Source organism: Lissotriton helveticus, chromosome 12 (genome assembly GCF_964261635.1).
Source record: "Lissotriton helveticus chromosome 12, aLisHel1.1, whole genome shotgun sequence".
NCBI classification, from domain to species: domain Eukaryota; kingdom Metazoa; phylum Chordata; class Amphibia; order Caudata; family Salamandridae; genus Lissotriton; species Lissotriton helveticus.
Genome location: NC_136073.1, coordinates 140,301,552 through 140,319,549, shown reverse-complemented (window position 1 = coordinate 140,319,549; position 17,998 = coordinate 140,301,552). Strand labels below are relative to the sequence as shown.

At 48.1% G+C, this 17,998-nt stretch overlaps 3 non-coding genes across 3 annotated transcripts; all 3 read right to left on the bottom strand.

Annotated features, from left to right (window-relative positions):
- Nucleotides 1-585: 585 nt before the first annotated feature.
- TRNAL-AAG (transfer RNA leucine (anticodon AAG)) lies at nucleotides 586-659 on the bottom strand. The gene has a single exon. It is a non-coding gene; the product is annotated as a tRNA-Leu (tRNA).
- A 10,998-nt stretch (nucleotides 660-11,657) lies between these two features.
- On the bottom strand, nucleotides 11,658-11,730 carry TRNAK-CUU (transfer RNA lysine (anticodon CUU)). Its single transcript has one exon. It is a non-coding gene; the product is annotated as a tRNA-Lys (tRNA).
- A 2,758-nt stretch (nucleotides 11,731-14,488) lies between these two features.
- On the bottom strand, nucleotides 14,489-14,570 carry TRNAS-AGA (transfer RNA serine (anticodon AGA)). Its single transcript has one exon. It is a non-coding gene; the product is annotated as a tRNA-Ser (tRNA).
- Between the last annotated feature and the right edge of the window lie 3,428 nt (nucleotides 14,571-17,998).

Here is a 17,998-nt window from a genome sequence, read left to right as displayed (position 1 = left end):
GGAGATTTTAACAGCAAAATAAAATAATACTAGCTCAAATGGTTCAAGAGTTACTAAAATCTCTGTGACCTGTCATGCCATGCAGTGGAAGGTCCTAAACAAAGGTTGCCTGGTCATCTTTCAGTTGCTTATTACTATATTTAGATGTGAAAATAGTACTGATGAGGTGAAAACTTTGCCCAGACAGTATTAACATGTGAAAAAATGTGAGAGAGACACAACTGATATGTCTCTTGGTTCATTTATGGAATCGTATCAGTACATAAATATTTTCAAGGACGTGTTTAGAAACACACAGCTCTGAGAAATGCTACATAATGGAGTAAACATTCTACTGTGCTAAAAGCCAAAACCTACATGTAAAAAAACAAGAAAAAACCCCACATATATCTGTATATGACCTATGATACACGATGCACTTATCAAAAATTCAGATGGCCGGCTCGGCTCAAGGAGGCAAGTAAAACAGTAGCCTGTGATCTCCCTCTTAATTTGCCTTCTTCCCTAACTGTATAGTAAATGTGTCAGTACACTTTCTGTACCACCTTTGTACAAATTGCAATTTGAAAGTAGAAAACAGAACCATGGCCAGTACGGGGATCCAACCCGCGACCTTGGCATTCTTAGCACCATGCTCTAACCAACTGAGCTAACCGGCCACATGCATCCATGCATGAGGGTGTCATGCACCATGTCAAGAGAGGGAGTGTATTCGGCATTGTTGATTTATTATATGTTTTATGACACTCCCTAACTCGTCCAGATTTGGCGAGCGTATTTCCCGCCTCTCGACCCTCAGTTGCACCATCTAGAGCGGAGCCCAGTGCCACGGCGCATGCTCTATCAGGACACATTTTAACTCTTCACGTCTTCCCTCCTCCTCGTCCTCTCCACAAACACCTGCCACAGTCTCACCCTTTCACTCTCCCCAGGGGGTATTTTGGACATCACAGGCTCGCGCACACACTTCGGTGCTCGTCACGGTTAAAACCCAGGCATAAACCATCAACCCTGTAATGTTGGGATGCATTCTAGTAGCTGGGAGTGGGCGGAGCTAGGGGGCCAGAGGAAAGGGAGGAGCGGACACAGGAAAGGTACAGTTAGAGTAAGGACAGGGTCAGACGAAGAAGTAAGAAATAAAGCTCTTCTAAATATAAAGAAGTGTCAGTCGTTATTGCTGCTACGACATGACAACTGGCGACGAAGGTGGGATCTAAGTGACCTGCTAGTCATGCTGAAAAGCGAGAGGAAGAACTGACCTGTCCCGGACACCAGCCAGACGTGATCGCCGTTTGCGACGTCTGCGCCCTGAGGTCGCCTCCGCCTACAGCCTGAGGCCAGCGGTGGAGGACTTGTCCCACGACCAGGAGATCGTGTGAGACCACCCCTGAGCAGTGAGAAGTGAAGCACTGACCCTCTGGTGTCCGGCGCAATTTTCGCGCCAAAATCGGGAGTGTGTCCCAAAGATTGCATCAAGAAGGAAGGGACTGGGAGCCCACCCCAGCCCTCCTGAGGCGTCCAGTTCAAGTGAGGAGTGCAGTGAGAGGCAAGTGAAGCCTGCGGAGGCGCCAGAACGAAAGCGCCGATAACGCCGACATCGGGTCTCACCCCCGATGCGTGAGAAACGGCACGCGGCGAGCGGAAGACGCTAGAGCCTGCCCCGGCCTACCTGAATGGTGGAAAGTGGCCCAGAAGTGGATGTGGAGCTGCCAAATCCCTACTGCTGGAAGAAGGGACCCTCGGTGATTGCAGAAAAAGCCCAAGTGTAACTGAGGCTGAAGAGGAGCTCAAGCCTCGTGGATGACTGGGGGCGGCCATTTTGAAGTCAGGCGACTGTAAAGGACATCCCTATGAAGTGAATGGGCGGCCATTTTGAAGTCAGACAGCATTGGAGATTGCAAAACAAGCATTGGTACATGCAAGTTGATGTAGTGACAATAGCCAAACAAACATTGATAACTGCCAAAAACAAATCAGCACGAGTAAAGGCATAAAGGAAATGAGCATTGGTAAATGCAAGTGAGCGGAAGGAACAATCAGTGACAAGTGTAAGAAACAAGCACTGGTAGATGGAAACAAACAAACACTGACAAGTACAAAGTTGCAGCAGTCCAACAAGCACCAGCAAATGCCAGAGACAAGCAAAGTACACGGTGAGCACAAACACGCACTAATACAGGTGACAAGAAAAGGAATCAACAAAAGTAACTGTTAGCAACGAGCACTGGCACATACAAGATTCACAGCGCGTCAAGCACAAGCCAATGCCTGAAACAAGCGAAGACTGCAGTGAATATAAAAAAACACGGATGACCACAAGCTCCGAAGTCAGTGAGCACAAGCAAATGCAAATCCCAAATGTAATGAGCACGAGCAAAGACAGGCGCCAAAGTAAACGTTCAGCACCACGTGCAGACAAACAATTAAAAGTAACGGGAGCTAAGAAAATAAATGTTCCAGAAGCACGAGTGGAGGACTGTCAAGGAAGCCCTCTCTCATCAACGAAGTGATTGGATAACCTACACTAATCCAGAAAAGACATATGAGTGAACGGGATGTCAAATGTGCCAGGCACCATCGCGGAAGAGCCACCAACCGCCTGCAGCTACCATGCAACTCTAAAGAAAGCGAGCCACGAGTCAGGTGGCCATTCGGAACTCAAGAAATCCAAGTTTCATGGAGGAGGTTGCTTGCTGCCGTTTGGTCCCACGCCACCCTGACTGTCCTGCTGCTGGGTTGTGCTTCACCGCCTGTGCTTCACCGCTGCTCCTCGCCGCACCCGCTCCGCGGGTGCCGCTTCGCGGTTGAAGAGAGAGGCGAACTGCGCGCTGTATCTGGGAGGCGCCTGGAAGCCCAATCTCGCCGGCGCTAAGCAGGGACTCAGAAGACCAGGAGTCCCTGCTTCCCCAGACCGGAGAGCGGACGCGCCCACCTGCTGACACGCCCCCGCCTGCAACGCCCTCCATTTAACAAACTGCCTGACGCTTAGCGGGACGCGAGCGGGACGCCGAGCGAAGCCCGAGCAAAGGGCGGGCCGTCTGTGGCCGTCCGGGGCAGGAGGAGGCAGGGCAGGGCCACCCCACTTTCATCCACCGTACCGTTCTCAACTTGTGGTGCTTCACTGTGGGGCCGGAACTCAGCATGTCAACTCGCTCCGGTAAGGCCTTGAGGGGTGGCGGGGAAAGTGCCCCCGGGGGCACTATGTTCGGCTCTATGGACAAATTCCTGACTAGGGTGGCGGCTGTCATCGACAATGAACTCGCCATATCAGAACGGCGCCTTTCTTTTGACTTTCCTCCCTCTAAAAGCCCATCTCCAGCAATAGTGTTGTCCTCACAAAACTTTATTTCCCCTGCACTCTTGCCTGGGGACCTACCTGGGGATTCTTACATTGCACCATTAGAGGGTGGTATAGATGGGGTAGAAAGCTCACAGACTGGTAACCACGGTACTAGCCCTTGTGCCGTGCTTATAGATCCATGCACTGAGTTTTCCATAGCATGCCCCCCTGGCATTCAGTCCCAACACTGCCCTGAGGTTTCTGCTCTTGACCCACAACCTCCGCCTAAAACTCGACCTAACCAGGAGCTTAACAAAAGGAAGGGGAAAAGGGCAAATAACACTCGAAAGGGTTGTCCATCCAAGATTACTAACCATTCCAGGTACCCGCCCCAGAGGGGTCCTTCCCCCCCGGGTGCCGCAGGACCTGTATCTTCAGGGACACCTATCTGCGCTCCAACCATTATCGACACAGTACTACCTTCCCTGCTGGCCCCATCAACGCCTGACCTAGCCAATGTGGGTCCCTCCCTGGAGTCGATCGAGAAGCTGGTCAGGTCTCTTTTGTTACCACTTACAGACCAGGTCAAGAGGTTGGGGGATAGGCTTGACTGCTTTGAACAGGTTACCAGGGATAATTTTTTTGCCCTGAAAACCCTGTTCAAACTTCAGCCAAAGCTCAGTGAGGATAGGACAGATAGGATAGATAAGACCAATAGGATAGAGGTCCCAGTGAGACCCCCCTCGGGAGATCAGCTGACGCAGCCGCCCAAGCGACCAGCCCCTGGGAATACTATCTTGGTTGCTCCTAAGGACGGTCCTAGGCAGATAAAGCCGAATGCTTCTACTCATGCTGCTCAAGTGCATGCTACCCCTCCCCCAGTAGTAACAACCCCGGTGCCTATTCAAGGCCCAAGGCAACATCAGAAGGGAGGGACGGGCCCTACTTCGCAACCTGGGGCTGTTTCATCTGCTACATCTGGCGGTATAGCATCAACTCCTAAGGTTATATCTATCCCCGTCCCACCTAGAAACCCTTCTCCTTTAGGTCCTCCTCAGAATATTAGACGAAAGTGCCCCCCAGTTAACCTCCCCCCTGAGTGTCACCCGTATGTTGTTATTCTTACTAAAGTCCCCCCTATTGGGAGTACCCAGCGGGAAAACCATCAGGCACTTAAGAATAAGGTCATCCACTGGCTGAAAGCCAACAGGCCCTTGCCTTCGGGAGTGGATGGTATTATTCTTGGTGTACGCAGGGTGGGATGGATTGGAAACGGGAAAAAATCGCTTGAAGGGGATTGCGTGGTGGTAAATTTCCAAGATGCTAGGGTCGCCCATCTGATATGCTCTCAAGGTCAACCCACGGTTGGAACGGGTATCGACATAGTCGACTTGACATTCTTTTACCCACGGTCCATTACGACCACTCCCACCTTCCACCTTGGACAACCCACCCATATCAGCAGTCCTGGGGCCAATTCTCTGTGGAGAACACTGCCCACGGCCTTTCTACCCCGGGAGTTTTCCCCCAGCGGCTATGTCTAGCTCCAGTGATACCAAACTGGGGACCCTGGAGTTGCTGACTCAGTAATGTTCCCGGGGAGGTCGCTGTGGCTTCAAGCCCTGCTGTTGAGCCAACACCTTACCTTAAAACCAATGGCTCCTCCTCCTCATCGCAAATTCAGGCTACGGCCGAGCTCGTAGAGGAGAAGGGGGAGACTGGGGCATCCTATAATCTTCTGGCTAGTCCCCCTGGTGTGGGTGCTGTGGACTTATCACTCCCTGTCGAGGATTGTAGCATTGCGGCTGTAACGGACCCCCAGATTAGGGTTTTCAGCTGGAATGTGGCGGGCCTCGAGAGGAAGCTAGCGCTGCCGGACTGGAACGAGCTTGTGGAGCAATACTCCATATGCCTGTTCCAGGAAACCTGGAGTCGGGTGCCCCTACACAAGGCGGGCTATTCCACCCACTTTTTGCCGGCAGTACAAAGTGCAACTGGCAGGGGCCGCCCTTCGGGTGGCCTACTAATCTGGGTAGCCACAGAACTCAACTGCAGGGTGGAGGAGCGGGACACAAATTGCCCTGATCTCCTAAATATTTTGCTGAGAAATTCCCAGGGCAGAGTCATTTTAAACATTTTTAACATCTACGCCCGTGGCACTAAGGGGGGAAGAGAATCCCCAGTAATAGCTTGTCTGGAAGCCCATCTCCGCTCATCTCCTCATAGGTCTTGTACCTTGTTGGCAGGTGACCTGAACTGCACTTTCGAGCCCCTGGACCTGGAAATCCTAACAGACCAAGAGGAATATGATAATGGGTGGGGGATTCCGCCCCTCGAGCTTAGTCCTATTAAAAAGTGGACAGAAGTAGCCCTCCAGATCAACTCACTAGTTATGGAGTTTGGTCTTAGAGCTGCCAACGGCAGGACTAGGTCCGACAAAGCAGGGGCCCACACCTACAACAGGCCAGGGCACATGTCACGGATCGACTATTTTCTCCTTGACATACACCTGTGGAGCCTGGTGGAGGACATGGTGATTGTACCCTCTGTAGAGAGTGACCACAATCTCCTGTCTCTCACCCTGTCCCAAAGGTGTTTCAATAGCACTGTGAGTAGATCGCCTTGTAACCCCGCCCCGGACCCGTCAGTGGTTACAAACTGTGGTCGACGGCTAAAGTGGGCGAAGCTAGCTCTTTCGGAGGAGAAAACTTCTGCCATTAGGCAGCTTCTGGTCTCAGCCCTAGTCAATCTTGATTGCCAAGAGGAAGGGCTGATGGAGGTGGCACCCAGGTTCTGTGTCATAATTCAGGCCATTAGCGACCTCTTTGTAGTTCCAGCTCACCCGAGTGGAAGGAAACCAAGCTCACGATCGGGCCAGGGCTGGTACAATCAGAAGTGTAGGGAGGCGAAGTCACTTCTCATCGAGGCAGTCAAGTCCAAATTACTGTCTAGGACTAGGGAGGCCAGGAGACACTATGCACTCTGCCAGAAAAATGCAAGGATGGAGTGGGAGGTTAATTTCTGGCAGGACCTCCTGGCTGCCAGCCGTGGGAAAGATGCCAAAGGTTTTTGGGACATGGTGGGCAAAAGGAATCGTCCTGACGACTCCCGGAGGACGTGTACCATCAACGCCCAGACTTGGTTCTCCCACTTCCAAAATCTTTATTCTGCTGTCGAAGGCCCACTTAATGACTCCTTTAAACTCCCACCCTTTACTCTAGTTCGTGACCTGGAACTTTTTTCTGCTTTGGATGTAACAAAGCAGATCAAAACCTTGGTTCCTCTGAAAGCAGCTGGTCCGGATGGCCTACCGGGGGATATCCTCCGCGCTTACCCGGAAGAATGGGGGGTACTAATCTCTGCACTCCTCAATGCAATTATGGGGGGAGGCCCTGTGCCTGACTCCTGGAGAGGTGCGGAGGTGGTCCCCATTTTCAAAAAGGGCAGTCGGGACTTACCCGGGAACTATAGGCCCATAAGCCTAATAGATTCAAGCCAGAAATTGGCTGGGAAAACCATCTTGGGGAGGATCACCCAATGGGTGGACGACAATCACATTCTGTCCGATATGCAAGCTGGGTTTCGTTCAGGTACAGGAACTATTGAACAGGTCTTCAGGCTCTTGTTATTACACTGGAAGGTGGTGGTACTGGGCAAAGGCAGTCTTTACTTGGCCTTCATTGACCTTAAGACTGCCTTTGACCTGGTACCAAGGGAGGAACTTTGGAGGGTGCTGCACGGTTTAGGGATGCCCCCGTACTTACTAAACCTCCTTATTAACCTGCACACCAACACCCATGCCCAGGTTAGATGGGGGCTGAATGGGGAAAAGACCGATAAGATCAGGGTCGAGAGGGGAGTAAGACAGGGCTGTGTTTTGGCCCCTACCTTATTCTCCCTCTACATTAACGGGGTGGTAGATCACCTACTGGGCGAACCATCAGACGCTCCCATTTTGGGAGGAGTAAAAATTCCAACCCTGTTGTTCGCCGACGACACCCTCCTCATCTCTAAAACCCCCCAAGGTCTCCAAACACTGCTGAACCGCTTCCAGGACTTCTGTACCACCAAGGGCCTTGTCATCAACGTAGACAAGACTAAGTACCTAGTTATGCATCCACCTCGCAAACTTGGCCGCCCTCCAATTCTGAACTCTATACCCCTAGAAAGAGTGGCAGAATTTGATTACCTGGGAATCCGACTGAATGACGCGATGAGCTGGACGGCCCACATTGACAAAATGACATTGGCCCACAAAAGGGTGGGGGGCGCCCTTCTTAAGGAGTTCAATAACTCTACAAAACATTGTGTTGCTCCTATACTTGAGATCTACAAAGCACGTGCGGTCCCTGCGTCACTTTATGGATCGGAACTGTGGGGCTTGGGCAAAGTTGACTCATTGAGCAAGGCCGAAAATAAATTCATCAAGGATCTCCTTGCCATTCCATCGAGCAGCCCAACTATCCCAGTGCTCATGGACACTGGCTGTAAAGCCATAAGGGACCAGGCTCGGCTTCGACCCCTTCTGCTCTGGGCACGCTTGTGGAGGGTCCCGGAGCTACAATCCTATGCCAATGGCCTGGCAGAGGTGATGCACTCTGATGGTTGGCGTAGCATCAAATGGTTGAAGGATATAAAACACCTCTTAGGGGAACTAGGTTTGGACTCTTGCTGGCATAGTCACTCCGCTCCTCCAAAGAAGACCTTAAAAAAACTTTTCTGGGAGTGGGTTTATGTGAAGCGCTCTAGAAGTCAGCAGCACTGCAAAACCACCGCAGCTTTCTTGCTGTTTAAAGACGCTGCCTTGTACGAGCCATACATGGACATTATATCAGTTGCTATGGATAGGTCCTTGTATATTAAATTTCGGTTAGGAACCTTGCCCTTGGCCGACCTCTGCTCGAGGTGGAATAAAGCCCAGCCCACATCACGCTTCTGTGCTCTTTGCCAGGATAAGCCAGAGACGGTGCCACATTTCCTTTTCGAATGCCCGGACTATGGTCGCCCCAGATCACGTTGGCTTGGTCCCATCTGCAGAGAACTGGGGACTCGTCAGCACTCCGTTGCACTTCGGATTCTTTTAACCAATACAGCCCCTCCCATTGTTTGTGCTGTTGCTAAATTTTTAAAATGGGCTTGGTTGATTAGACTTAGAAGACTGTCCACATCAATTTAATTCTTTTTTATCTAATTTATGCTGACCTAACGTGTTTTTAATTCTCACACATATGTACAGTCTTACTTATTTCGACATGCTGTTTTTATTTTTTTGTACTGCTTTTATGATATGTGCATATCGAAATAAAGCAATCAATCAGTATGTCATTAACTAGCGCCTATCGAGACAGTTGCGAAGCTTACCAACCTCAGAGGAGACAACCAGACCAAGGATCTCGGCCGAAGGTGGTCAGCAAATAAGACGGGAAGCAAAGTGAACAATCCTGCGATGGTAGCAGACGGAAACTTTCCTCCCTCATGGCGGTGGTTACAGCAACCCATCGGTCCAATCCCTGCATTGAAATACCGCCCCCAGTGACACAGACTGACAGTCAGAGTTTGGACCCCAAATGGAACCGGTGTCTGGAATCATTGGACGATTTCCTCGACGCAATCGGTGAACGAAGAGATAGAAAATGTCTGACACTACTCCTCCAGCTGGTAGGTAATGAGGGCCGACGTTTAGTCAGAACATTCCCTGAAAAGGACACAGAGACCTATGAGAGACTCCAAAAGAAGCTACGTACCCATTTCCATGCACCGGTAGATGTGGATCATGCTCGCATCGCCTTCACCACAGCACGGCAGGAACCAGGAGAACCATTGCCAAAATTCATCGCCCGATTGCAAAGCTTGGTACCCGGCTGTTACTTCAATACCTTTACAAATGAAGAAGCCGTTCGGCTTCAGATAATTGAAGGCTGTTCAAATGCAGACACGAAGCGCAAGATTCTTCAGGGGCAGTGGTCGCTAAGGAGAATCATCAGAGGGGCCGAGGTTGGAGTGTGGGTCGAAGTAATAGACATATCAAACAAAACCAGAAAAAAGAAACGTGAAGGCAGATCAGAGCCAAGACAAAAGAAGAGACAAAACGTCATGAAATACTCCGAGTCAACAACACGAAAGACCAGGATGAGTCAGGATTGCGATAGCGGCACTGATACAACCTTAAGGAGTTATTCAACCTCAAGGAGTCGGTCAACAGATGGTGCAAACGGTTCTGAAGCAGATGAAGTGTCAAGTGGGTCAGATCGCACCAATGGACCAGATGACAGTCTGTCCAACAAACACGCGAAAAAGGCAAAACATAGCAGACTGAACCAATCAAGTCAACACTGGAAATCGGTACATGACCACACACAAGCATCTCACTGTTCGAGAGACGAGTCCGAGGAGACGCCAAACAGAAGAACACACCACACTGGTAACACAGATGTCAGTACACCAAACAAGTGTGAAGAGGAAGTGAACCGCATAAGATGGACTGATTCGTCCAGACGACGAAAAGGGGAAGACAAACGCATTCATGACACTCAAAATAGTGAAGAAACGGAGAGGAGGTCATTATAATCATGCGAGAGAGGCAGAAATGAAATACCTTGGGATCAAACTCAAGACATGAGTACGTGGTTATCGAACAACCTCTCCAGTGAATTGACAACGAAGACACCTTGAGAAAGATACCCAGAGAAACACCTCAAAGACAACTCTGGCGTGCAAAGCAACTCGTCACGGACTACCCAGTTCCGAAGTCCACTCGTTAAGACATTCTCAAAGGAACGTTCTCAAAGGAAATTGACAGAGAACTCCTCTGATTCAGAAAGCATGTCGGTCCGATCCTTCAAGTCGACAGAGTCGTGGTCCCAACAACGGCCACGGCGTCAATCACCCGAACACACCAGAGAACCAAGGGACATTCTTCCCGTCAAGAGCAACACGTCTCACACCAATGTCCATGCACACTCAATCACTCCACCAGACAACCTGTCATGTCAGTCACAGGTGCATCAAGACACAAATACTACACCGTCACCCCGGATAGGGGCAGCAAGGTTGACTCGAAGGTCCTATAAAAGGAAAACAGATATAGTGGCCATTAGCACCCAGATAGAAACGGACCAACCAGTCGATCTGCAAGGGAAGCCAGACGTGTCGATAGAGACAGGTCATCATCGGATGAGAACGAAACATACAAATACCCAGCCGGTCCCAGGGTTCACCTGTTCCAGGCGCGAGCAGGAGTGGGTGAGACAACCAGAAACAGCAAATCAGTCTCCAAGCCATAACACGATGATCTCCGCGGTTCTTACCCTACCGTCTGGTATCCAGGACTCAGAACAGGAAGACAGTGTTGTTCTCGACCGGACAAGACAAAAGGAAGTAAAAATACATGCAGGCGCTCGGAAGAGAACCAGAACAACACCCCCTCAGAAAAGAGGTCGAGCGTCACTTGAACAAGAGTCACAAAGGAGGACAGACTGCCGATATCAAGCTGAGCTCTCCACAGACACCTCAGACACTAAAAGTGAGTGGATCACTCAGAAGTTGAGTGAAAATCACCATGAATCTGAGCATACGCACATCACACGAGAATTCGTGCAAGTGCAAAGATGCACTCTTGTAATAAAGGATGCTCTCGTCGAGGAGACAGAAGGCCACACAACACAAGCTGAGATGCGTCTCCATAGCTCAACGAACAGCCCGCGGACTCGTATGGCTGATCTAGGAACTCTAAATATGTTGGACGCTAAGTTCATTTCGCTAACAAGGGGGGATATGTAATGTTGGGATTCATTCTAGTAGCTGGGAGTGGGCGGAGCTAGGGGGCCAGAGGAAAGGGAGGAGCGGACACAGGAAAGGTACAGTTAGAGTAGGGACAGGGTCCAGACGAAGAAGTAAGAAATAAAGCTCTTCTAAATATAAAAAAGTGTCAGTCGTTATTGCTGCTACGACATGACAAACCCTTACACTTTTTGTGTCAAACAGCTCCTCCCAAGAACCCCCCATTAACATCCGCTGCGAGGGACCTTCACCCCCTTTCACTTCCGTTTTCTGGGACTCGCCGGGGTTCATACTGTGCACTTTCGCAGTTCGTTTATGACAAAGGGGTTTGAAGTCCATCCTATGTGACGAAATAGAAGACCAAGAGCTGCAATTCACAACCCTAAGTGAATCAACAGGCTTTCTCGAAAAGCATTCCCTTCCAATCTAAACGACAAGTCCAATGTGCCAGGCTACATGCTCTTTTCATTCTTTGTTAACGTGCCATTTTACGATTTTGCCATGCTTCAAACCATGAAGGGATGGAAATATAATTCAGATTAAATAAAAACAGAAAATATATTTTTAAAGATCCAAGAAACTACCAAAATTGTGCTTGCGCCCAACGTGGGGCTCGAACCCACGACCCTGAGATTAAGAGTCTCATGCTCTACCGACTGAGGTAGCCGGGCACTTGGTTAGGTATGGGCACGGCGCATACTCTATGTACCATGCTCGAAATGGGACTGGATAGTGTTGTGGGATGGTTAGTTCTATCACAGTGTCTGCTAATCTTCTAAGGAAGAGGAGATGGAGGCACAGCTGCCTGGTCTGGGGCATTTTGTTGTATCTCTACTGCTCCTGAGAGGCACAATCAACATCTGTAGGCTTATAGGGCACCACGGACAGAGTAGTGGGCACAAGAGTTGCGTCTGGTGCTTGGTTGACAGGACTTTTCACCCCTCCTTTTCTTCCATCCTTCACTCCAAGTTCATTAGTTTCTTCCTACATCACTCTCCTTCCCTCCCTGTGCCCTGTATCTCGTCCAGTTTTTGAGAGGGCGATTGGAGGGTCCTCTTCCTGACTATCTGGTCCTGTGTTGAATCCATCATCTGCAGCATAATTTACAGATTAAAAAAACACGTTTCTGACTCAAACAGACCAAAAGTTACTTAAAAGCAGCAACATGTGTTGCAGCACAGTAGAAGAACCTGCGCAAAGGTTGACTGGTTCCTTTTCTGTGTCTTTTTGGAAGGTGTATATAATGGCTAAGTGTGCCCTGCCCTATTAACAACGTATCGCCAATCGTTGTGCGATTATTGCTGGAATTCCAGCAATAATCGCACATTTGGCAGCTAACTCTGGAATTTTTATTGCTTTGGGGATAAGCGTCGCTGATAGCATGCTATCTCCGCGATAAAATCCAGCGATAGCCGGTTATAAATATCCTAGCGCTAAGCGCGCTTATCGATAATTATCGCTGGTTGTTGATGATATGCCCCTACGTTCATTAGCTACGCATGCTCTATTTTCTTCTAACTTCAATGGTTCCTCCTTTCTGTATCCTCTCTCCTGCATTTCCTGCTCACTCTCTCCCCACTCTCTTCCTCCTCCCTCCTTCCTGCCCTCTCTTGCTCTTTTTCTCCCTCTACTCTTTCATCACGTTTTTTTCAGTCACTTTCGCTCTCTCTACTCTCTCTTCCTATGTCCCTCTGGCTACCTAATCCTTACCTTTCTTGCCTCCCTCCTTTCATAAAGTGTTCTCCTTGCTGACCAGCTTTGCTTGGCCTTTAACTCTGGTTGTCTGATGGTGAGTTATTGTCAGCAAAACTGGAATTATGTGGCAAGGGAGGACCGAATTATGTGGCAATGTGAACTAAAGTATCCATCAAGAAAAGCCAAATTATAAAGCATAGTGCATCACATTTTGTGGTACTATTACTTCTTTATTTTGTGATTTTTACACATGTTCACACCATTTGCACAAAGTGGTCCATATTTGCAAACTGTTGCATTTTTGAACTTGCAGAGTACTCTGTATAAATGTTTTGCAAGGTATGGAAGACTGCATGGATTTGAGGTTGCATCAGGCAATGTGTTTTAATACCAGGGAAATCAACAGTAAAAACCAGCCCTGAAGACCATAAAACAAGCATATGTACAGCAAGGAAAAAAGGCCCACACAATGACCTGTCAGACCAGCCCTTTGGGTACTGCCTGATTGCCCTATAGGTCAATTCGACCCTGATTACAAAACACTACTTACAGGCGGAACATCTGACTCTGCCTCTCCTACTTTTTTGTGAAGGGATCTCCCTGTGAAGAGATCCCTTTGTGATCATAAGAAGGAGTTCCCTCATTTGCATAGTGGCATAGCCCAATGCAAATGAGGGAATCAGTTTGCCTCTGCGCCCGCACCATATCATGGAAGCGGGCGCAGAGGAAGACATGCATTTTTGGAGGTGCACTAAAAGTGTGTCACAAAAAGGGGGCACACTTTCAGTGCGTCCCCTAAAGGTAGCCCTCTGTGGGAAATGGGGGGGTCCCATGGACCTCGCTGATATCGCCTTGCAGGTGGGTGCAGTCACTTACTGCACCTACATGCAAGGAAATATCTCTCCCCTCTTGAAAGAGCAGGATGGTTGCCTCCACACATTGAAACATGGAGCAGATTTTAAACAGCTGCTCAGTGTTTCACTTGAATGCGCTGCCCCAAGCGCAATGCATCATTTGTCATATGGCACACTGTTCCTGTTTGCACCTGGCGCACCATTTTAAAGGTGCGCCATGTTTAAAGGTGTGCCATGACACAAACAGGAAAATGGCACCGTATTCATAATACGGCCCATGCTGTCCTTATATGGCATGTCTCCCTTAATTGATTCATCTCAAACTGCATGTCCTTGCTCAACCCCTACTAAAAGCCGTGTGATCTCCGGTTTAACTTCTATACATATAGAGGGAGTTACCCAATCTCAACCCATAGTACATAACCCTATTTTCTTTCAATATTGGTACTGACTCCCCTGCGCTTTAAACAGTCTGTTTACTGTCCCCCCATATCTATTCACCTCACCAATGTTTTGCACTCATTTACAACACCCTTCCCCAAAAGCAGTCATAGTTTCCCCTGTGAGCCAACCCCAAAGACACCAGGGGAATGTATGAAAACGTTACTTTGAGAACACGATTTAACCCACAAACTTTAAAGTCACTACTTTAGCCTGCTACTCGCCCTAATAGTACTTCAGTGCCTTGTCTGATGTAATAAGGACTAAGTAAACTCACTTTGTCTGCAATGTCTATTTTGCCAGGTGATTCTCAGCTTTTTCATTGAGGCTGAGCGTATCTGTTGATTACTGGTAGAAGGCATTCCCAAGTGACATGCTTGATTTACTACAGTTTCACCTTAATTTAGAATGTTAAATAGGAAGTGCTTAAAAAGTAATGCGTAGTCGGCGGGATTCGACCCTGCGCGGGGAGACACCAATGGATTTCTAGTCCATCGCCTTAACCGCTCGGCCACGACTACCTACTGAAGGTGACGCCCCCATAACCTTTCTCGTACAGAACAAGAGTCCGGTGTACAGCTACAGGTTCCTAATGGAAAGTGCAGCATTTAGAAATACAAACGGTCTATAAAGGTTACCTTTTATGTGTCATTGCGCAATAACCAATTTCAGCTCTGCCTGAGGTTGAAGGTCTTCAATTCATTTTTGCTCTGAACCCCTCTAAGCCAAATGTTTTGAAGTTGGGGCCCACTCCTAAACATTTTGTTTAGAGCAACAAGAGCGCGCCACTAGCAGACCAATTTGAAAGGACAGATAAACAGTAACATCTAGTGACAGATATTATAGCAAGGAGATCCTAGTTGGCAGTCACCTTTTATCTGTGCATTTAGTTACGTGAAACTGCATGCCAGTGTCTGTGCATTTAGGTACTTGAATTTACACGTCAAAGTTTGTCTGTGCATTTCTTTACTCAAAGCTGAACACCAGTGCCTGCACATTTAGATACTTGAAGCTGCACACCAGTGTTTGTCACATGACAGTGTGCATCCTAAACAGAATGGTCACATTCTAAGAAGCTACTGCCATACCGAGCATGTGTACCGTGACAATCAGTGTGCAAGCCCTCCCAAAACCAGAGACGTTTTAATGCGTGGGCAAAGTGGGCTCTGGCCCAGGGCCCCAGTCTTTCAGGGGATCCCCTGACAGAGTCAGCTCCTTCTCCAGAGTTTTGCCCTAATGACCTTGAATATTTCTTAAATAAATTGTTTTAAATACTGGTTTCCTTTAATTTATTTTCTATGTGCCTGATGTGTGAGAGTCTAATACAGCCATTTTGCAGAGAAATGTTGTGTTTTCGTTTCATGCAACATACATAAAACAAGCATTGGCATTGCCAATAGGTCTCGCATTTGGGACCTTATAAGTATTTACTTATGCAGCACAATATCCTTGTTGAAACAACATCAACCGTTGCATGGCTAAACGCTTCAAAGGTACAAGGTTTAGCCATGCAACAGCTGATGTTGTTGCACCAAGGATATTGTGCTGCAAAACTATATACTTATAAGGTCTCAAAAGCTAGACCTATTGGCTATGCCAATGCATGTTTGTTATCTTCTGCATGACTCTTTCTGTGCTTGGTGTGGAGAAATTAGTTTTGCCTCATTATGTGTAATACATGTAGCACAAATGGTGCGGAGCTACTTGCCTCATATATTTGCAGCAGTGCAAAATTTCTGTACTATGATTCCAAGTATCAGAGAGAGCAAGGGAGAGGCACAGAGGACCTAACACAGAGAAAGCGAAAGTGCGTGACAGATGGAGGGAAGGAGGGAGAGGGACGCATAAGGGAGAAAGTGAGAGATCTAAAAAATGAGGGGAATAAAAATTCAGAGGGGGTGGGAGCAAGTGACCGACAAAAGAGGGTGAGATTGAGACTTTCTATCGACGAGGCAGGAATTAGCGGACTCAAATTCTGGTTTTATTATATTGTTTTAGGCAACATTCCTGAACAAGACTGGCTTTTGAAACTGTACAGAGGCAGGGAGTTGGTGTGGTGTTAAGTCAATCGCCTTAACCACTCGGCCACGACTACCTGATGAAAACATTTATGGTTCATGATCCTAAGTGTGACTGATGTACACATGCCCTGAATTCAATCCAATCCAATCCAAAAATTCTTTATTTCGGCCATTTGAGACCATAAAAGATTCATAAAAAAACTTAAAACGTTTTAAAACTAATCCACATACAATAAAAACATGACATAATACAGTTCATAGGTAGTTCATTTCCATGGAGAGAATATTGACTTGAGGAACGATTACATTACAATTCATATCACTTTTCAGTATTTTGGTATTTTTCCCCTTATCTGCCACATGGCCATTATAAACTTAGCAATTGCAAAGACTATGCGGGGCAGGGTACTTGTCTTCAGTATTCTATATGAATGTAAATAGTTTCTTATGCCCAAGTTCCTGCACAATGGCACTAGCCAGTATTTCCTTGGTCTAGTGTAGGCCGGGCAAAAAAACAGAACGTGAATTTCTTCCTCATCATAGTTATTGCACCCAAGACAGATTTTATCATCCCGCATTGTCCATTTGCAGGTGAAGGTTTTCAAGGGCAGGGTGCCTAGCCTCCATTGAATGAACAATTTCCTTGCAAAAATAGGAAATATAATGTCCATAAAACCTTCGAAACAATAGGAATTTTTGGAATCCAGGAATTGTTCAGTCAGTGTGCCGATATTGGGTGCACACACGAGGGAGACTAGACTTTTCTCCTTGAATATTTCAACCAGCCTTTTGCGAAGAACTCTTTGACAGCCTCTTTCAGGAACCTCCCATAACTCGGGGAGTCTCAGACGATGTAGTTCTCTCTTAATAAAGGCCAACCACGGGATTCTGTCACGCTGGTTGAGATTCATTACATGCTTGAGGTCTTCCCTGTAGTGTGCAAGTTCGCCAGTGGTCCATAGCCTGTGCCAGAACCTCAGCGGTTTTAGTTTCAATTCGTGATCTATTGAAGGGAGCCCCAGATCTAGTCTTAGGGGTAGCAAGGGTGTGCCTTGGGGAAGGGCCAAAAGGCGTCTGAGGAAGTTGTTTTCTACTCTGATAAATTCTGTCCTCGCTTTATGACCCCACAACTCACTACCATAGGATGCGGCCGCTTTGTCTTGGATTTTATACATCTCCACAGCTGGACTGATGGGTTTAAAGGTTGATGTATTTGCGACCTTCAGAATTGCCCCCGACATCTGGGACAGCTTTAACCGGGATCTGGCTATCTGAGGGCCCCATGATAAGTTCTCGTGTAGAGTTACCCCCAGATACTGGAACGTTTTTACCCTTTCCAGCCTTGCAGAACCCAGTGTTGGATTAGGCCTAGTTGTAAAGGAGGGGTTGAATATCATGAATTTGTTTTTTTCTGTATTGATCTCCAGCCCATGTTGCCTGCAGAAAACGCCAAACCCATCTAATACCCGTTGGATCCCCATTGGGGATTTGGAAAGCAGGAGGGTATCATCGGCAAACATGATAGCCGGTACCCTCCTGCCTGCCAACAGGGGTGCGTCATTGTCCCTGACATTGTCAAGATGGAGTATGACACTGTTAACAAAGAGGCAAAACAGTGTTGGCGCAAGAACGCAACCCTGTCTTACCCCTCTGAGAACAGGAAACCTAGAGGACAACGCTCCATCCCTCCCACACCTAACCTGAGCGAAGTTGCCTTCGTGGAGACTAATTATAGTATGCAGTAGTTGGGAAGAAACGCCCAGCTCCTTTAGGACCTCCCATAGCTTCTTACGGGGAACCAAGTCAAAAGCGGACCTCAGGTCCACGAACACCATGTACAGACTCCCCCCCTCGATCCTCACTGTTTTCCAGTTGAGGAGAACGAGGTGGAAAATCTGATCCATGGTGGACGTGTTTTTCCTGAAGCC